The sequence below is a fragment of the Ursus americanus genome, chromosome 26 (genome assembly GCF_024610735.1).
Source record: "Ursus americanus isolate L20-20 chromosome 26, mUrsAme1.1.p, whole genome shotgun sequence".
Classification (NCBI taxonomy): domain Eukaryota; kingdom Metazoa; phylum Chordata; class Mammalia; order Carnivora; family Ursidae; genus Ursus; species Ursus americanus.
In genome coordinates, this window is record NC_142152.1 from 6,320,665 (window position 1) to 6,340,355 (window position 19,691).

General features: G+C 36.9%; 1 protein-coding gene across 5 annotated transcripts in view; it reads right to left on the reverse strand.

The window, feature by feature from the left end:
• FRMD6 (FERM domain containing 6) overlaps positions 1-19,691 on the reverse strand; it is a 78,356-nt gene that overhangs the window by 57,370 nt on the left and 1,295 nt on the right. The window lies entirely within an intron of this gene.

The following is a 19,691-nucleotide window of genomic DNA, read 5'->3' on the forward strand; positions in this document are numbered from 1 at the left end:
CCTCAACCCAAATACAAAGATTAACTTGAAATGAATTACAGAATCAAATATAAAAGCTAAAACTGTAAAACTTACAGAAAACATCTAAGAGATCCTGATGATGAAATATTTTTTTTAAAGGATAAACTGGACTTCTTTACAATTAGAAATTCTGCTCTTTGAAAGTCACTTTAAAAATGGCAATGCAATCCCCAGACTGAAAAAAAATATTTTAAAAATATTTATCTAATTAAACACTTAAATCCAGAATACACAAATAGTTCTAACAGAAGACAACTCAGTTAAAAATATGGCCAAAAAAATTAAACAGTCACTTCACTGAAAAAGATATACAAATGGCAAGTAAGCATTTGAAAAGGTGCTCAACATTATCAGTCATTAGGAAAACACAATTAAAAACTATAGTGATATACCATAATGCATACCCCTAGAATGTTTAAAATTGAAAAGACTGACAATACCAAGCCTTGGTGAGAATTTGGAACAATGAGACTCTCAGACACTGCTGGTGAGAATGTTAAATGATGTAACTACTTTGGAAAACAACTGACAGCTTCTTATAAGGTCTCACATTCATTCGTCATAGAACTCAGATATCTCATTCTTAGGTATCTGCCCAAGATAAATGAAAAGATACATCCCCTGAAGACTTATACTTGCAATCCTTATCAAAATACCAATAACATTTTTCATAGAACTAGAATAATACTAAATGGAATCACAAAAGGCTCCAAATAGCCAAGCAATCTTAAAAAAGAACAAAGCCAAAGGCATCACAATCCCAGATTTCAAGATACACTACAAAGCTGTAGTAATCAAAATAGGATGGTACCAGAACAAAAACAGATACACAGATCAATAGAACAGAATAGAGTCCAGAAATAAACACATGTTCATATGGTCTACTAATCTATGACAAAGGAGGCAAGAATATACAGTGGGAAAAAGACAGTCTCTTCAATAAACAGTGTTGGGAAAACTAGACAGTTACATGCAAGAGGATGAAACTGGGCCACTTTTTTACACTATATACAACAGGATTAAGGACCTAAATGTGAAGCCTGAAACCATAAAACTCCTGAAAGAAAAAACAGGAGGTAATTTTTAGCAACATTTTTCTAGATATGTCTACTAAGGCAAGAAAAACAAAAGCAAAATTAAACTATCGGGACTACACCATATCAAAAGCTTTTGCACAGAGGAGGAAACTGTCAACAAAACAAAAGGGCAACCTAATGAATGAGAGAAGATATCTGCAAATGATATATCCGAGGATTTCTACCTGAAATATATAAAGAACTCATACAACTCAACACCAAAAATCCAAATAATCCAATCAAGAATGGGCAGAAGACATGAATAGACATTTCTCCAAAAAAGACATACACATGACCAACAGACACATGAAAGGATGCTCAACATCACTCATCATCAGGGGAATGCACATCAAAACCACAATCAGATATCACCTTACACCAGTCAGAATGTTTAGACTCAAAAGACAAGAAATAAGTGTTGGTAAGGGCATAGAGAAAAAGGAACCCTTGTACACTGTTGGTTGGAATACAAGCTGGTACAGCCACTGTGGAAAACAGAACGGAGCTTCCTCAAAAAATTAAAAATAGAATTAACATATAAACCAGTAATTCCACTACTGGGTATTTACCCAAAGAAAACAAAAACACCAATTCAAAAAGATATATGCACCCCTATGTTTGTTGTAGCATTATTTACAATAGCCAAGATATGGAAGCAACCCAAGTCCATCGATTACTGAGGAAGGTGTGTTATATATGCATGATGGAGTATTACTCAGCCATAAAGAAAGAATGAAATCTTGCCATCTGTAAAAATATGGATGGACCTAGAGGTTATAATGCTAAATGAAATAAGTCAGACTGAGGAAGACAAATACTGTATGATTTCACTCAAAAGGAATTTCACTCATATGGAATTTAAGAAACAAAACAAAGGAGAGAAACAAAAACCAGACTTTTAAATACAGAGAACAGGGGTGCCTGGGTGGCTCAGCCGTTACCATCTGACTTTGGCTCAGGTCATGATCCCAGGGTCCTGGGATCGAGCCCCACATTGGGCTCCCTGCTCGGCGGGAAGCCTGCTTCTCCCTCTCACACTCCCCTTGTTTGTGTTCCCTCTCTCACTGTCTCTCTCTGTCAAATAAATAAATAAAATCTTAAAAAATAAATAAATAAAAAATAAATACAGAGAACAAAGTGGTGGTTGCCAGAGGGGAGGTGGGTGGAGGATGGGGAAATATATAAAGGGGATTAAGAGTACACTTACTGTGATGAGCACTGAAAAATGGATAGAATTGTTTTATCATTATACTGTATACCAGAAATTAATATAATACTGTATGTTCACTACGCTTAAATAAAAATTTTAAAAATATAAATGCATTGATTTGTGTGTCTCCAATTAAAAAAAATTATACATGAATGTTCATTGTAACTTCATCATAATAAAGTTCCATTCTAAACTGGAAACAACCCAAATATCCATTAATAACAGGTGAATGAATAAACAAATTGTGATAACTGAATACTATCCAATAATAAAAAGAACTATCGACATACACAGCAAAATGCATGAATCCAAAAAGCATTATTATGCTAAGTGAAAGAAGTCAGATACAAAAGCAAGGCACAAAAAACTACAAGTCAGATGATTCAATTTACATGAAATTCTATAAAAGGCAAAACTAAAAATCAGCAGTTGTTGTGGGTAATGGGGGTAAGGGAGAAAGGAGGAAAAGGAGGAAGTGGTGGAAGAGAAGAGGACCAACTTTAAAAAGGGTTGTAGAAAACTTTTTGGCATGACAAAAATGTTCTATATCTTGATTGTGACACTGGTTACATGATCATGTACATATCTCAAAAGTCATCAAATTATCTACCTAAAATGTATGAACTTTATTTTTATTGTATGTAATTTATACTATAAAAAAGCTGACTTTAAAAAATTTAATGAATCCAATGTTCATTAAAGTGCCGTATGTGTTAAGTAATAGCACGTTACCTCAAACCTTTGCTGCATGACACAGAGTATAAATACAATATTAGAGACTGGCTAAACCCCATGGCTTCAGAAAGTTTAAACCAGACCTTAAAAATTAAAATTTCGGATTCATGGTGATTTGGAAAAGGACTATAATTTTAGATGTTTTACTAAGTAAAAACAAAGGATGGTCTTTTATGTATACCAATGGTATCACTTAGTAAAAATTCTGGAGAGGTAAAAGAAAATGTCTTGTTAAACAAAAATTGCACAGCTGAGTTTTAAACAGGTAGCATTTCATTTATCACATGGTGTAAGTGTTCACTGGTTTGTCTGTCTCCCCTCATCATCCAGGCTCCAACTTCTAGAGGATAGGTCCATGCCTTGCTCATCACTGAATTTCCAACAAAATGCTTGGCATATAACTGATAGCTGAATGAAAGAATTGCAGATGTTCTCATGCTAAATTTGGGTTCATCTGCAAAGTTCACATGTAAGTAAAACTTCCTACAGAAAGGCCTGTGGTATGTTTCCATAAAACATTAGCACTTAAAGATTACCATGTTCTGAAGAGAAATCAATCAAATGTACTTAGTGTTTCACCTTCAAATGTACAATGTGCAATCATTTCGAAACATCTTTATTTTAATTTTCCTTTAATAACCAATCCTACAAATTACTAGAGATTTTTTTGTAAGGTAACAACTGCTCTGAACAAAGATTAATAGTGTGAAATTTTATGTATATCTGTCTTCTAATAAAATAAAATGATCAGGAATTTTGTGCCACATTAAATGCATTATGACAGGAAGTACAGTACATTTGAAAAGACTACCCTATCCTGTTCAGACCCAAAAATTCTCTATGGCAAAATCAATGTAAGATAATTAAGGAACACGAGTTGATTTAGTATCTGGCAGAAACTAAAACTGACTTAAAAAGGTACTAAAAAAAAAAAAAGAAAATGTCACATCCTATTTTGCAAATACTCTAGAAACGTTTTATCAACAGGATGACTGTGACCAGTAGCAGGGAAAAAAGCAAAGGCTGCAGAGTTAGAAGAAGAGTACCATGTTCTGGTTTTGCCACAAATTGTATCAGGTAAAGTCGCCAAGTCATACAAATTATTTAACCTTCTCATCTATAAAATAGAGGGACTACCACTCTGAAGATCAAATAAGGTAACCAAAGTAAAAATTCCTTTTAAAACTATAAAATGTCATATAGATATTTATAATTACTATGATGCCAGAATATCTAGTTGAAGAAAATACATGCTCGCCTTCAATTTTTTTTTTTTTTTTAAGATTTTATTTATTTGACAGAGACACAGCGAGAGAGGGAACACAAGCAGGGGGAGTGGGAGAGGGAGAAGCAGGCTTCCCACTGAGCAGGGAACCCGACGTGGGGCTCGATCCCAGGATCCCAGGACCCTGGGATCACGCCCTGAGCCGAAGGCAGACGCTTAACAACTGAGCCACCCAGGTGCCCTGCTCACCTTCAATTTTTAAGAAAGAGGTAATATATATGAATCATGGTTCTTACTCTGTTGAATACTCTGCATCCTTGACCTACGAGGGTATCCATGCACACACACAACATCTGTGCTTCATTTTAGAGTGTCATAGTCTCCCTCTCATGACCTACAGCCCAGGATAAACACTGCAGCCATTTCTACACTCTTCTTTTTCCTGTCCACACCTATCAGTAGCACATGACCATCCAGGTAACTATATAAGACCCTGAGGTGTGTCTATACAGGATATCACGTTTACAAAGTACTTGCAAATACACTATCTTAGTAGTATCTTCCATTATCTAACAATACTTTAATATCTGTGACCTCTCTCAAATATCAGATATGATTCAACTTCTGAACAGTGATCTATTATAATACCAAATTCTAATGATAGAATTCTTCATCGTGCTATATGGCCACATTTCTATCTGCATTTAGGTAAAAAAACCTCATTAATTAAGATGCATATACCATTCTGAAGACCTATTATTTTATTTTACATTTTGGCATCTCAGAGAACTGAAAGAAAACCATTTGGAATTATTTTTACAATTAATAATTATTCCCATAACCAAACATTAATATATATATAGATAGATAGATATAGATATTATTTTTAAAAATTATCATAGGAAGCAAATCAATGACATCTTGATTTGTTTCTTTGAGGAAAATGTTCTATTGTATGGCTACATTCTATTGGTAATCTTTAAAATTCAATCTTTACAGTTTTTGAAAACTGAAACAAAATTTATATTTTTTAATGCTACATTAAATCTAACTACTTACTACTGTTATAAAAGTTATATTTTAATCATATGTCAGACTTGGAAATACATAAAATGGATTTTCATAAACACAGTTTTTAGTTTGTGTTTGGGTCAACTGCTCCTGCCTGGGGAAGGTTCAAATTCATAAAGATATTTACAAAACAACTTCCATTACGGTCTCACTTCTAGGTCAAGGGGCCAAGCACAGCAACTCAAATGGTCAGAAGCCCATGTCATTTTGACTACCCCCTCATGGAACACTTGATCACCATAACAAGAGTGGACAACACCACTTGTCAAACCACAAAGAAACTGCAGGAATGGATAAATGGGCGTTTCCAATGGATTAAGCTTATGTCTCGGTCAGCCCCAGGAAAGCAGAGGAACGCTGTGCATACTGTACTGTCACTGCCAGAAAACTCATGGCATGAGGAAACGAGAAACCTGTTCTGATGCAGGCTGGGAAGAAACGCCAAACTAAGGTATTTCAAAAGAGACCTTGTCTTCCTGTGTTGAGAAATCAGAGATAATTTCTATTATTGAAGTCTATTGCTAATTTTTAAAACCCAAATTTTACTTAGTCTTTTTTTATTTTATTTATTTTATTTATGGAACAAAATTTGTATTTTTCATAACCTTTTGAATATTTAAGCAACAAAATGTGTATTTCCAAAGCCAACATGAAATTTGAATACATATCACTATCGTACAATTTATACATAACGTATCATTCACATGTCAGGCTTGGGAGATACGCATAAACACAATTCTGTTACCTTTTTTTAATGGGTCAAATGCTTGCTTCCCTGACTTATGAAGGTTTAAATCTAGATGACAGTTCTCTCACATTATACAGATCGGAAAAAATAAAGCTATAATATTGTTGGGCTTACATCAAGAGCCCACTGTTTTCTAGGAGCCATGGAAGAATTCAAGAGAGTAGAAATATAGCATCTTATGTGTCCTCAAAACACCTTACTGCCTACCTGGGAAGACATGACTAACGTCCACAGCACAGACAATAATGTCATGCAAGAAAAAGATACACAAACACGAGTCACCACTACAACAAGCACTAGAAAATGGAATTCAACTGACCCCTAACCAACCTACCAAGCCCCCAAACATTTCATAGCCTTTCCCATCCCCTTGGCAATTGAGTACTTATTTCAGTCTTCTCAACTGAAAATAGTTTATACATTAAAATGCATTAACTTAGATCCTGTATCTATGATATGCTGCTTACAAATTTCCTGAAAACAAGTATACACAAGCCAACCAATCATTAAAGAAAACTTTATAAGTTAGATAACTTCCATTAGCTTTCCCTGCTAGTTTTTACTCTACAACTAAAATTTATGAAAATGTCTCTTTGTATTTCTGTAGGCACCAGTTAAAGCAAATAATTTAATAAATTACAAATAATCGGTTAAACATCCTCTTTATAACTTAAAATTAATGTGGGCTCTATTAATGCATATTTGGGGTTAAAAAGATTTATCTGGAATTTATTTTAAATTCTACATGACATTTGACATTTCTTAAAAACTATTCCCTGATCTGATTTCCTTAAATTTCCCTAAGCCCACATTTGAAAATCCTGGGTGTATTTGAACTAAAATTGCCTTAAATATGTTAATTTTCTGAATCTCCTTCTATAATTACCAGTAACATGAGTTTCTCTACGGAAATTTCAGAAATGGCACCACCGCAGCTGACCTTTGTTTCAGTGTGACACTAAACTATGCAAAAAATTAACTTTATCACTATATTTAGATGGGTTTAGTTAAGTATAGAATTCTATTTTCTTTGGAAAAAAATGCCTAAAGCATTTCTGATTGCTGTGATAAAATATATGCACCACACAAAATTCCACTCTATTTTTTGGCTCACATATGCCACTAACTTTACTGCTGAGGTTTTTCATAACACCATTTTACATCACTCCAAGATCAGACCGATAAACATTAATATTTTTCAGTCACGGGCTTAGAAATAGAAAATAAAGGTACTACCCACTTGAGGGGAAAAAATCAGTTTATTTTTTATATCCTATTTTTGGAAGCCATAAGAAAAGTCCTTACTTCAAACATCTTTAAAATAATTACGGTTTCACAAAATTAAAGTTGGTTTCCAAGTTAGCTATATCTGAAATTTCTAGCCCAATTTCCCTTTTGTCTTTCATTTACTTATTTAAATCAAGTTCTAACTCAGGTACCAAACAAAATAAACTATAAAGTTATAATTCATTTTTTATCATTAATGCAATGACTGTAGCCAATGGAAAACGTTTTAGAAAAGTTTTTTTTTTTAACTCTTATTTTGTACAGAAACTACCTCTTAATTTATTTGTTTCTAAGGTTAAATTTTTACCTTCAAAATATTTTACAAACTGTTATGGAATTATGGGAAAGTCAGGGAGTTTAGAATTCAGTTGTGTTATACTTCCCCATTAAAGCCCCACCCTCTGAGCAGCGTCCTCTAAGGTGTCAGAACGCCTCTTACTTCTTGGTAATACTTATCAAAATTGAACAATCATATACTGTTATTAATACCTGCCTTTCCAGCCAACAGGTTAAAGCTTCAGGAGAGCATGTACCATAATGCCTGTTGAACTCTCACTACTGCCAAGGCCTTTTGCATAGGGTATATACTAGTTGCCAAAAGAATGAAAAAATAAGACATGTAAAAGAGTATTAGCCTTAGAAGGAAGCATATCTAAAATAATAAAATGGTATATAATAATGATCCATTTATTTGGAAACTTCATCCATCTACATAACAGAATCAGAACTGGCAATAAATAAATGAGGTCTTTAGGGAATTAATACTCAAATTATATAAATCCTGCTACAAAGAAATGGATATAATAAATTAAGAAAGCCCTATCTGAAGAAATATATTTTATATCAGTTTTTGGTACTTTCTAATTCTTCTTCTTTTTTTTTAAAGCTTTTATTTATTTATGTGACAGAGAGACAGCCAGCGAGAGAGGAAACACAGCAGGGGAGAGGGAGAGGAAGAAGCAGGCTCCCAGCCGAGGAGCCCCATGTGGGACTCGATCCCACAACGCCAGGATCACGCCCTGAGCCGAAGGCAGACGCTTAATGACTGCGCTACCCAGGCGCTCCGGTATTTTCTAATTCTTCTAAAGCATAATTATAATCATATATTACCATCCACTGGGAGATAAATTTAAACAATAATTAATCTAGCAAAGCTAAAATAATTTTGCTAGGCACTAGTAAATTATAAGATATGGTTGTTGCCCTCAAGAAACTTACAGCTGGGGAGCTAGAAAATATATATAAAAAGAGGACTACATAAAGTAGGATGTACTAAGTTCTAATGAAGTGATACAGACGTTATGCAGCTCCGGTCAGAAGTAGAAGAGCAAGGAGGACCCAAACTAAGTATTAGTCTGATAATGGAGACAATGGGGGACAATGAGGAGAACAATTTGGTTAGACTTAAGGACCTGTGAGATGACACTGGAAAATAATTCAAGTAACTACTATGCAAGGATGGTAAATTCATGTGCCTACAGGGGCAGGCAAGGAAGGAGGGAAGCCTGCAGGATGAAAATGCCAATAGCCACTTGGCCTCAGTGTTGGGGGCAAGAGGATCTCCTCTGAGGACTATGGTGGACTGGAGAGTACAAACCCCATTTGAAAGGGGAAGCTATTATGTCCCTCCCAAAAAATCATTGCCATGCCTTCCAGTTTTGCAAAAGAAGGTGCAGAATTCAATTTTTTTTAAAGATTTTATTTATTTATTCGACAGAGATAGAGACAGCCAGGGAGAGAGGGAACACAAGCAGGGGGAGTGGGAGAGAAAGAAGCAGGCTCATAGCGGAGGAGCCTGATGTGGGGCTCGATCCCAGAACGCCAGGACCACACCCTGAGCCGAAGGCAGACGCTTAACCGCTGTGCCACCCAGGCGCCCCTCAATTTTTTTTTAAATTAAAAATTTTCACCTTTTAAATGTCGGCAAATAAATGTTTTAATACTATGTTAGAAACCAAAACAAGGGGTGCCTGGGTGGCACAGCGGTTAAGCGTCTGCCTTCGGCTCAGGGAGTGATCCCGGCGTTCTGGGATCGAGCCCCACATCAGGCTCCTCCGCTATGAGCCTGCTTCTTCCTCTCCCACTCCCCCTGCTTGTGTTCCCTCTCTCGCTGGCTGTCTCTATCTCTGTCGAATAAATAAATAAAATCTTAAAAAAAAAAAAAAAAGAAAGAAACCAAAACATGCCTGCAGCCAGTCTTCCCGGTGGGCCACAGGATTGCAGCTCTGGGTTGGCATGTTGAATTCCGTGCTTAAGAGATCTGTAGTCACTGACTTAAGAGACTTAGCATTTATTTCAAAATTTGCTTAGTTTTATACCTCTGCACATTCCAGTATTTACCATGTAAAACACCTAGGGCTGCCAAATTATTTCACATTGGCCTTGTGTCAGAATTTCTCTATTACAAGCCAATTACACTCATTTAACTAACTGTGGAGTGACTTATAAGTTTCAGCTGAAAAAACATTCAAAATGATACTAATAAAGCAGTGTTGACAGAGCAGTACCTAAGAGAATGCTGACATTATGTGTATGCCACAACCCACTGGAAACACACACATAGCCCCTGGAGCTCCACTTCTCAAAAAACATGTGCCATAATCCACTGCAAAAGAAAAGCCCTTGTTCTTTCCAGCATTTTCCCATAATTAGCAACTTTCTAAAGACTATTACTATACTTTTCTTTTATTACCAAACAACACTCAAACACATGTGTAACAAAGTTTTAATTCTACCACTCACTGTAAGCTTTTAACTACCCAAAACCAATATTTAAGCATTAAAGGCCTATGTGTTAACATTTTAATAAGCTTAGGGAAAGAAAAGATAATTAGTATCAGAGACTTGTTGATTCATTTTGATGATAGTATTACAGAAAGTTAGCATTATAATTGAAAGGTAATTCCCAGAAGAGAAAATTCTTGGTGCATAATTATGACATACAATACAGAACTATGAAAATTGCATAATCGCATGCTTTGAAATAATATTCACAATGGAAGATATCAGCAAGGTATTAAAAAATATTAAACAAGCAATGTTTCTATTACTTAATTTGTTCTGGCTCTTGGGAACCCCTAACCTGAGCCATCCATTCCATGAATGAAGGCTTCCAGGTCTGTGGGGCACTAGGATGTGTGGCTGGTCAGCTGAAACCTATCACCATTGCTGAAAAAGAAGCCAACTCAAAGCACAGGTCTCCCTGGGGCTCTGTTGTACCCTTTTCATAGAAAGGATCAACTGGTTGAAGTAAAGAACACATCTTTACTAGAAACAGAACAAAACAAAGTCTCAACACAAAGTGACAGTGCTTCCAGGGTATAGTTCTTACCAAAGCGATGCAATTTAGAATAAAGAAACTGCATTAGACCTGTCTTTCTATTTCTAAAGAACCTGACTACAATCTAAACACTAGGAGCTTCACCAATAATAACTCGAAGGAAGCTCAAAGGCTTCCCACGTCCCTTTCAGAGCCTGTTGAAGACCCTCATGGCCTCCAGTATTCTGAAGTCCCACCCCACAGTCTATCGGACATATTAAAGAGTAGTCACATTCAATATTGGATATTTATAAGAAACTGAATTGAAAATAAGAATTCTTTCAAAAGCTTTTTATTCCTTGAGCCCACTCCAATCAGGTTTTGTCCCCATCCCTCCACCAACACAGCTCTTGTCAAGGTCACCAATGACTTTCCTTGCTAAATCCAATGAGCAACTCAGTCCTCATCCTACTTGACCTCACACACCTCTCAACCTATGACACTACTGAGTCACTCTCTCTTTCCTCAGACACTTTCTTTACTTGACTTCAAGGACGTTCTTCCAATTTCCCTCCTATCATTCTGGCTGTTCTTTCTCAGTCTCCTTTACTGGTTCCTTCTCACCAACTCAGTCTCTACAGGTTGAAACACCTCAGGTTCAGCCCAAGTGCCTCATCACAGAAAAACAACTCACAGTTCATTCTTCCCACCTTGTGGGTCAACAGAAATAACAATATCTTCTAATAATAACACTTACTTAGGGATTGGAGAGACTTAGGTCCACTATGTTGGAAATATGTGCCTAATTCCTTTGTTGTAAGATAATTTCTTAGGAGATTTCTTCTCTTCTTCAACAAACTGTAAATACTGGTATGACCCAAGGCTTGGCCATGGATTGCTTTCTCTGTCTACAAACATTCCTTAAAGGATCTCATCCAAATTCTGCTGGCATCTTCCAGATTTGAATCTCCAGCCTGGATGTCTTAAACTCCAGATTCCGATATCCAACAACCTACTCAACTTCTCCGCTTGGAAGTCAAACATTACATGTTTAAAGCAGCTCCTAGTTATCTTTTGCAAACCAACTCCTCTATCAGATCCCCATCTCGGTTCATGGCAACTCAATAACTGTGCAAAAAGCCTTGATGTTGCCCTTACTCGGATTTCGCTCATACTCCTCTAACAGTTGGCCAGGAAATCTTAGCAGTTTTATCTACCAAATATATCCTGGTCATTTCTCAGCACCTCCTCCACTGCTGTTGACATTTCTCAGTTGGATTATAATCAACAGCTACTACCTTGTGTCCCTGCTTCTGCACTTGACCACCCTGCTCCATTTTTCTATCTCAACATAGCAGCCAGCGATTCTATTAAAATGCAAATCAAATCCCTTTACTCCTCTGCTCAAAGGTCTCCAATGATTCCCCATTTCACTCAGAGGTTTTTAAACCTAAGTTCTTAAAATGGTCCACCAGGCAGGCCCTACAGAACATGCCACCTAAACCTCTTTGGCCTCATCTACTACAACTCTGCGACCTTCTCACTGTTCCTGAAACACACCAAGCACACTTCTGCTTGAGGCCTTTGCTAATCTCTGATGGAATGTTCTTTCCCCCAAGTATCTCTGTGTGGCCAACTTCCTCCTTCGAAGTTGTCCTACTGTGACCATACTACTTCAAATTGCCAAAGGCCCCAGTATCCTCCTCTATCAATGTCCCTTACCCTGTTCTATTTCTCTTTTTTCCAACCACACTTAGTACTTTCTAAAATACTATAAAATTTGCTTTGTTGTGTTTATTGTTTGTCTTCTAAAAGGATATAAGCTCCATGAAGGCAGGCCTTTTGTCTTTGTCTTGTTCACTGACATATCTCTAGGACCTAGAACGGTCCCTGGCACACAGCAGGCATACATTATATTAAATGAATGAAGTTAAATAAACATTTAATAATTTCAATTTCATAGTTTTCTTTTAATATTTGAGTCTTTTACTAGATTCTAACCTTTTTATTGTCTGTTGTTGTTCCTAGAAAAGCTCCTTTGTACTTGAAGAAGAGAAAGATCCCAGCCTGACCTCATGGCCCCACACAAATCCAGCAGCCCCAGGGAAGCAAGGGACAGCCTACCTTTGGCCATTAGTGATTCTTCTCCCTAAAACTAGGACTCCGTTTCACATTTATCTGGAAACATCTAATTCCTTTCCACACACATGTATTTTGTTCCCCCACCTAGATAAGAAGAACTTTGGCAGGACTTGCACAAAGTATTCAACATTGTCCTGGATACTTCATAGAGATGTAAAATCCATCTTTTGATGAACTTAGTAAACTTCATTCTTTAAAAAATGTTCACTAAGTTCATGATATTACACAACATGTAACAGGGCATGGGGTTATCCAGGGTAGGTCCTGCTTTTAATGAACACAGTAGAATGATACAGCATGATTATTCTGCAGGAGCCTGTGCCTATTTTGACTGGTCTTATAATTATGCTGTTTAGATGTAAACGTGTCTTTCTAATGTGCTTAAGTTTGTTTTTCTTAAACGCTCCTTTTGAAACTTTCAGACTATTAATTTCCGTTGAATGACTGGTTTAAAATCGTAAGCTTTGGACCTCATGAGAGAAAATTATAAAGGGGTCTGACCCACATGATATAAACTGTGCCAATGGTGAGGGGGTAGGGATGAGAGAAATAAACAACAACTGCTTTATAGCAATAATCATGGTTTTCTTTTAAAAGCAGGTAAAATCTATAGGATACAAGAGCAAAAGACATGGGCCATTTAGTACTCTTTATGTTTAAAAATACTTTGTACAACCTCAATTATCATAAAGAGAATATTTTTTAATCTGCAGATTTATTTTTTGGCATCTGGGAAGAAAAAAATTATCTAGCAAGCAGAAGCTGAGAGAGACTACTGGAAATTAGAAGAGAATTAGGAAAAATCAATCGATTAGTGATCAATGGGACAGGCCAGCATCTACTCTTAGTGTAGCAACATAGAATGCCCGCTATCTGTAACTAAGAAATACTAGGTTTTGTGGCCTGCTGAATGTCATCAAAAACAAAACAATAGAATCTCATGAGCTGCTTGTAAATTAAAAGCTCGGGGACTTCCAAGAAAACTAAAAATCCTATACATCATTTTTTTGTCTTCAGTAATGAGACCTAACATCACTTGACAATACTGTGTCAGACCATGCCACTGCTTTATATGTACTATTTCATTTAATAATCAAAACAACACTGTGGTGTAGTTACTATCATTATCCTCATTTTACAGATAAGGAAAAAGAGGTTCAGAGAATTAATTAACTCCCTCAAGGTTACACACTAGAAGAAGTGGAGCCTGGATCTGGGCCCCAGAGGACTGATTTCAAAGACCTTGTTCTTAACCATTATACTTTCCTGCTTCTCTTCCATGTCACCTCCGAAACATACTACTCTTTTCTGCAGTCATTTCAGCGAGCAACTTGTTAGAGTTGTGACCCTATGGTGAGCACATTTTTTTTTTAATTCTCTAAGATTACACATGCTAAGTTTTTGCTGTTCTAAGCAGTATCTCATTTGAGCAGAATATATTTACTACCCATTTGTAAAACTTCTGTTATTTTACCTGTTTTTCACCTTCCTAATGAGCCTATGTCAAAACTGTGAGCCTTTTCTTAAACCACAAAAAATGCCCTTTTTCTCTTTAGGGAAACACAAAAGAAAGATATGTCTATATCTTTTGTTTCCCTTTATAAGCACTTTGTTTTATCTATTAGATTTCTCATAATCCTATGTTTTACAGTAAATGCTTCCTGGAGACAGCCACAGACTTCAGCATCTGAATTTCGCTGTTGTTGTAGGTAGAGACAGGATGTTTCCAGGGATGTTTACAAAAAGATAACTTGAAAGAGGGGGAAGGGTATCCAGGGGAGGAGAAAAGTGTGTAAAAGGTGGGGACATAATGGCAGGAAGAGGCAAACAAAAAACAAAACAAAACAAAAAAAGAGAAAGAAAAAAGAATTTTTCACATATCTTCTTAAGAATGAACTATTCTGAATATATTTAGAAAGCAGTCCTTTGAAATTGGGGTCCAGCCTAGATCATTTATGGATTAATGAAACAATGAATCAGGAGGGACGTTGAGATGTCACCTACCTGGCACTTAATACCCAACACCTCACTGGAAAGGCCTAGAACACAGGGAGAAGGAAGAAAGGGAGAAAGAGATGTTCCAGGGGACTTTGCATGGGAGCAGAGGTAGAAGAGCCTTGAGGAGGTAAAATTCTGCCTCCCTGAGCTACTGCTTTGTTTACTCTGGGCAAGTCTGAGTCTATCTCAACAGAGCCACAGAAGACCTTGGTGTCAATCAGAAAATGGCAGCCCATCCTTAGGCCAGCAGACTCACTGCTTGGGCTACAGAGTAGGGGGCTAGGTTTTAGTGCTCAGATGGCACTAATCTAGACTAGACTGAAGGTCAGAAGCAGCTTGTACTTTTGGCACTGTTGTGCGCTGTGAAGCTCTGAGTCACGCAACCTCACAGGACCTCAGTCCCTCCACTTCTAAAAAATGGTGAGGCTAGCTGCCACCCAAGGTCTCCTCCCTCTTCCCAATTCTCAGTTAAAATCTGGCAGTATCCAGCTGGTATATTCCTGTGTCCCTGAAATACTAAGATTCTGTGGATTGAGTTGAGACTTCAATGTTTTTGTTGCATTTTTTTTTCTCTCACATTTCTTAAGTATTTTTCTCTTTTCATCTTAAAACGATACTCTCCTTTCAACTCCAAAGTGCTCAACTTTTCTTGAGCCATCAAAAGGTCGGACACTACATATCAGCCCCAAACTCACCAAATGTCCATAAACAGAATGGATAAATAAACTGGGTACATTCATCCACAGAAATGAAAGAAAAAAAGCACTACTACCTACATCAATTTGGACATGACACTATGTTGAGCTGAGGAAGACAGAAAAGAGAACTCATATTTGATTGCACTTAAATGCAGTCTGAGAACAGATTAAAACTAACCAATGGCAATGAACATCAGAACAGCGGTTATCCCTGGGGCAGGGATTACGAATGTAAGGAGAGGCTTCTGGGGGTGGGATAAGGTAAAGATCTGTTTTTTTGATTTGGATGCTCGCTGCCTGGATATGATCACTTCATGGTATACACTTCTGATCTGTGCATTTTTCTGTTTGTATCTAATTATTCAATAAAGAGTTCAAAGAAATAAAGCCACAGGGACACCCCCCCCCCCAAAGCCATCTACTGAAACTGGACAGTACAAGTGCTGCTACTTGTGGGGAGAAAAATAACTACTCATTTAATGTAAAACCACACAAAGAACTACCTGAAAATCTCAGTGAGAGCTTTTCATTACTTTCCTAAAATCTTTATCTGGAACTTGTTTGATTTTTTAATGATTTCCTCCTTCATATGAAACTGTGGCTTTAAGTTAGTATAAAATAATCGTTTTCTGTGTTCATATACCTGTTAAAACGTTACTGCTCAGCGTTCTATAATAAATATGTATAAAGGCAGGGTTATTAGAAAACCTCTGAAAATATTCCTGGATAATCAATTAGGAATGCTGAACATTCTAGTCATTTTTTGTCAGAATTATCCCAGTTATCACATTAATGAAATAAACTGGATAATGCCCAAATCTCTTCTTAGTTTCTTCCTGTGTAAGTTAAACTCTGCTAAGTAAGGTCACACAGGTGGGGAAAGGCATTCAAGAAAATGTGCTGCTCAGACAGCTCCAGGGAAGCTCCAGTCAACACTGCCTTCTCCTCGGGCCTATAGCTGGTTCATCTGAATTTGGTGCAGCACTACATTATTCTCCTCCTGAGAAAATTCTTCCTATCAGATCAGTGACTTCTTTCCCCTTCCCAGTGTTCTATAATCTCTTTTTGATCAATATGGTATACTACACGATTGCTCCACTTGATACAGATAAAAAGTGATGTTATGCAAACTTGCATCAGAAGTAATTATACCACCAAATCATATCAGATAATCTGGAAGCACAGATGGCTTGTTTTCACTCAAAATTTTATGATAACTATGGCCGTTACTACTGTAGAGCCCCTGTGGTCCCATAGCATGGCAGGCAGGCTCTAGTTCTCACAAATATTTGGGTTAATAATTAAATATTCGTAGAATCATTAGAGTTTAGACAAAAAAAGTTCCCAGTCTTTGAAATGAGAAGTGGTGTGGGGTGGGGGGTGGAACAAAATAGTAAGCATCCAGTCCCTGCACATTAACACCAAAGCAGCAATTCAACACAAATGCAGGCAAGCTTTCCAAGATAAGTATCACTTAACAGCACTATTTCATGTTGTATACAGATTGCGTAGGGCACCTTAATACTAATCCTTTTTTTCTCAGTGAAAAAGATCTTACTTTTTAATTTTCACTTTTGAATAGAAAGTTTTCCCTACTTCAGCCTTGTTTTAAATATTCAGCCTCCTAAGTTCAGATTTTCCTTGCAACTCAATGCCCAGTATTCTACTTCCTCCTTCCTCTAAAATTATTCCTTTAACTTGTTTCTACTTATTTTTATAGGCCCCCAAAGCCTCTTCCTCCGGATAATGTGCAATTCAAAAAGCCCTCTCTACTACCCTCCACGTCCAAGTTTAACTATAGAGGCCAATAATACTGTTTGGGTTTAGGAAAGATACATTTTTAAAAAATACTTTATGTATCTATTTGAGAGAGACAGAGATAGCAAGCGCGGGGTGAGGTGGAGAGGGAGAAAGAGAAGCTGACTCCCCACTAAGCAGGGAGCGTGAGGACATGGGGTTCATCCCAGGACCCTGAGATCATGACCTGAGTCAAAGGCAGACGCTTAACTGACTGAGTCACCCAGGTGCCCCTAGGAAAGATACATTTTAACTAAAATTTCACCACTCATAAAATTCCATCATTTTATCTTTTCTATTCCCCCCTCCTACACTCAATTGTTTAATACACAATCACAATGTAATTAAACTCCCAAATGTGTAATTATATAATCAAAGACTTCTTAAAAGTATATAATTTTAAGTGTGCAACACACACCCTCTATAACTTTAGTGCTGGAAGTACAGATTTTTTTAAACTACTGGAGTTTTCTTATAGGTTATATTTGTTGTTTCTGGTTGGTGAGGGAGCAGGGTAGAGGGTCATCATATAAGGACCAACTGCTTTATAGGAAACCAGAAACTGTATTACAACAGGATTCTACTGAAGACTGCAAACACACAAAACTCTTTATTTTCTTTAAAACAACGTCGGAATTTGCATAAATGAAAGCCAAAGATTCTGTGCTTTGCCCATAAGAATACACAATACTGAATACTTCTGGCTTTCCCACACAGGCTTCATTTACCAAACCAGGGTATTTATAAGGTTTGTATTAACGTGGACTAGGAAAAACCCATCTCTGCATAAACACAGAAAACTTTCTATCCTTTAGAACACTTAAAATAATATTAAAAGGACTTTAAAGAAGGCCCCCGAAATTTAGTTCTGAACTCAGAAAACCACCTAAGGGATAATTTGTGAATGCCATCTGGGATCCAGGCAGTTCCACCAACAAAAGGGAAAACTTGTTGAGATCATCCAAATCTAAAATTCACATACATTTTTACATCTGGACTGAATTAATCTTTTCTTGGTACTGGCTTTCATGTAATAAAATAATTGTTTGCAGGTTTTATTTTTTTCTTAAACCCTCAGTCTCAGAAATAAAAATGTGCAGCATCCAAGTTGAAAACTACAAAGAATTCCTTTATCAAAAAGGTTGTGAGACAGGACTCATTTACACTAAACTCTGAACTTGACAATTCAAAGACAATTCTGTTTGAAACTTTCATTTCAAGCATCTGCTACAATAAGGCTACACAAGTCTATTATGTCATAAGTTCTCAAAGCCAAAGGCTTTATAAGTGTAGTTAAAAGTGGAAACAAAGTCCAGAAACTAGAAAAGCTCTACAACCCGCACTTCCCTGGATTCAGCTAGCCCAATTGAAGGAATTTTTATGGAACTGGTTGCCAGCAGTGATTACCTAGCACATGGACACTTGGCTTTCAAACGCAGCGTCTTCATCCTAGCCCCTATTGTTTTCCTGGAGAGCCAGGAGCATCTTAAATCAGCGAGTTCAAATTATGTACTTGAAGCTGATAGCCTACCCAGGTTGCCCCCCAAAAAGGAGGGAGTGGAAACAGAGAAAGGTTTCCTTTCCCTTAAGATGTTTTGAGTTCTGCAAGAACTACAGATTACTGTGGTCCATCAGTGTCAGATCTCAGGCATTTTTACAAGCAATTCAAAAGGGGGAAAATTAGTTCATATTACAGTCAGTCTGCTTTCTGGAGAAGATATCCTGCAGATAACTTACTTGATAGTAGATATCCCCTGGGGGACCCTTCTCATCTAATGATCCCAAAGGTCCATTTTAATATGAAATATAAATCCAATATGTTTACAAACATACTGAAAGAGCATTTAAATGTCACCTGTCTCATATTGTGGAGTAATTTCATTTTTAACATACTTTTATTTTGCAAAACCACACCCAAGGAAAATTATTAAGTGCTACAAGTTTTATACTCCAAAGGACAACAGCAAAAGCATCTGTTTTCCTGCCTCTCCCCTCTGGTCTTCTCCCCTCCCCCACTCTCTATGGAGCAGGCTGTTTGTAAGTCTTGGTGGTTGTTACAATTACTTTCTACAATACTCTCATAGCGCTGTAGATTCTGAAAACCTTCTTATCCCTTAACATTGCTGAGCCTGAATTTATGCGCTGCTCTAAGAAGAAAAAAATCCAAAAGTCAAAAGCCTTTTTAATGACAGATGTATTACGGAAAATTTTCCCCACAAAGTTTTGATGCTGTGAAATATCAACTCCCTGAAATCACAGAAAGGAAATGACTTACATTCTTGGAAAATGAAGCCACTAGCAGCTTTCTCCAACAGTATTTTCTAATCCCTAAACTACACCCTGTGGCAACGGAGAGTATTTCGTGCAAAAGCTAAATTTAAATAAAACCAATAAACAAACATCGTGGGATCTCAGAGAAAAAGG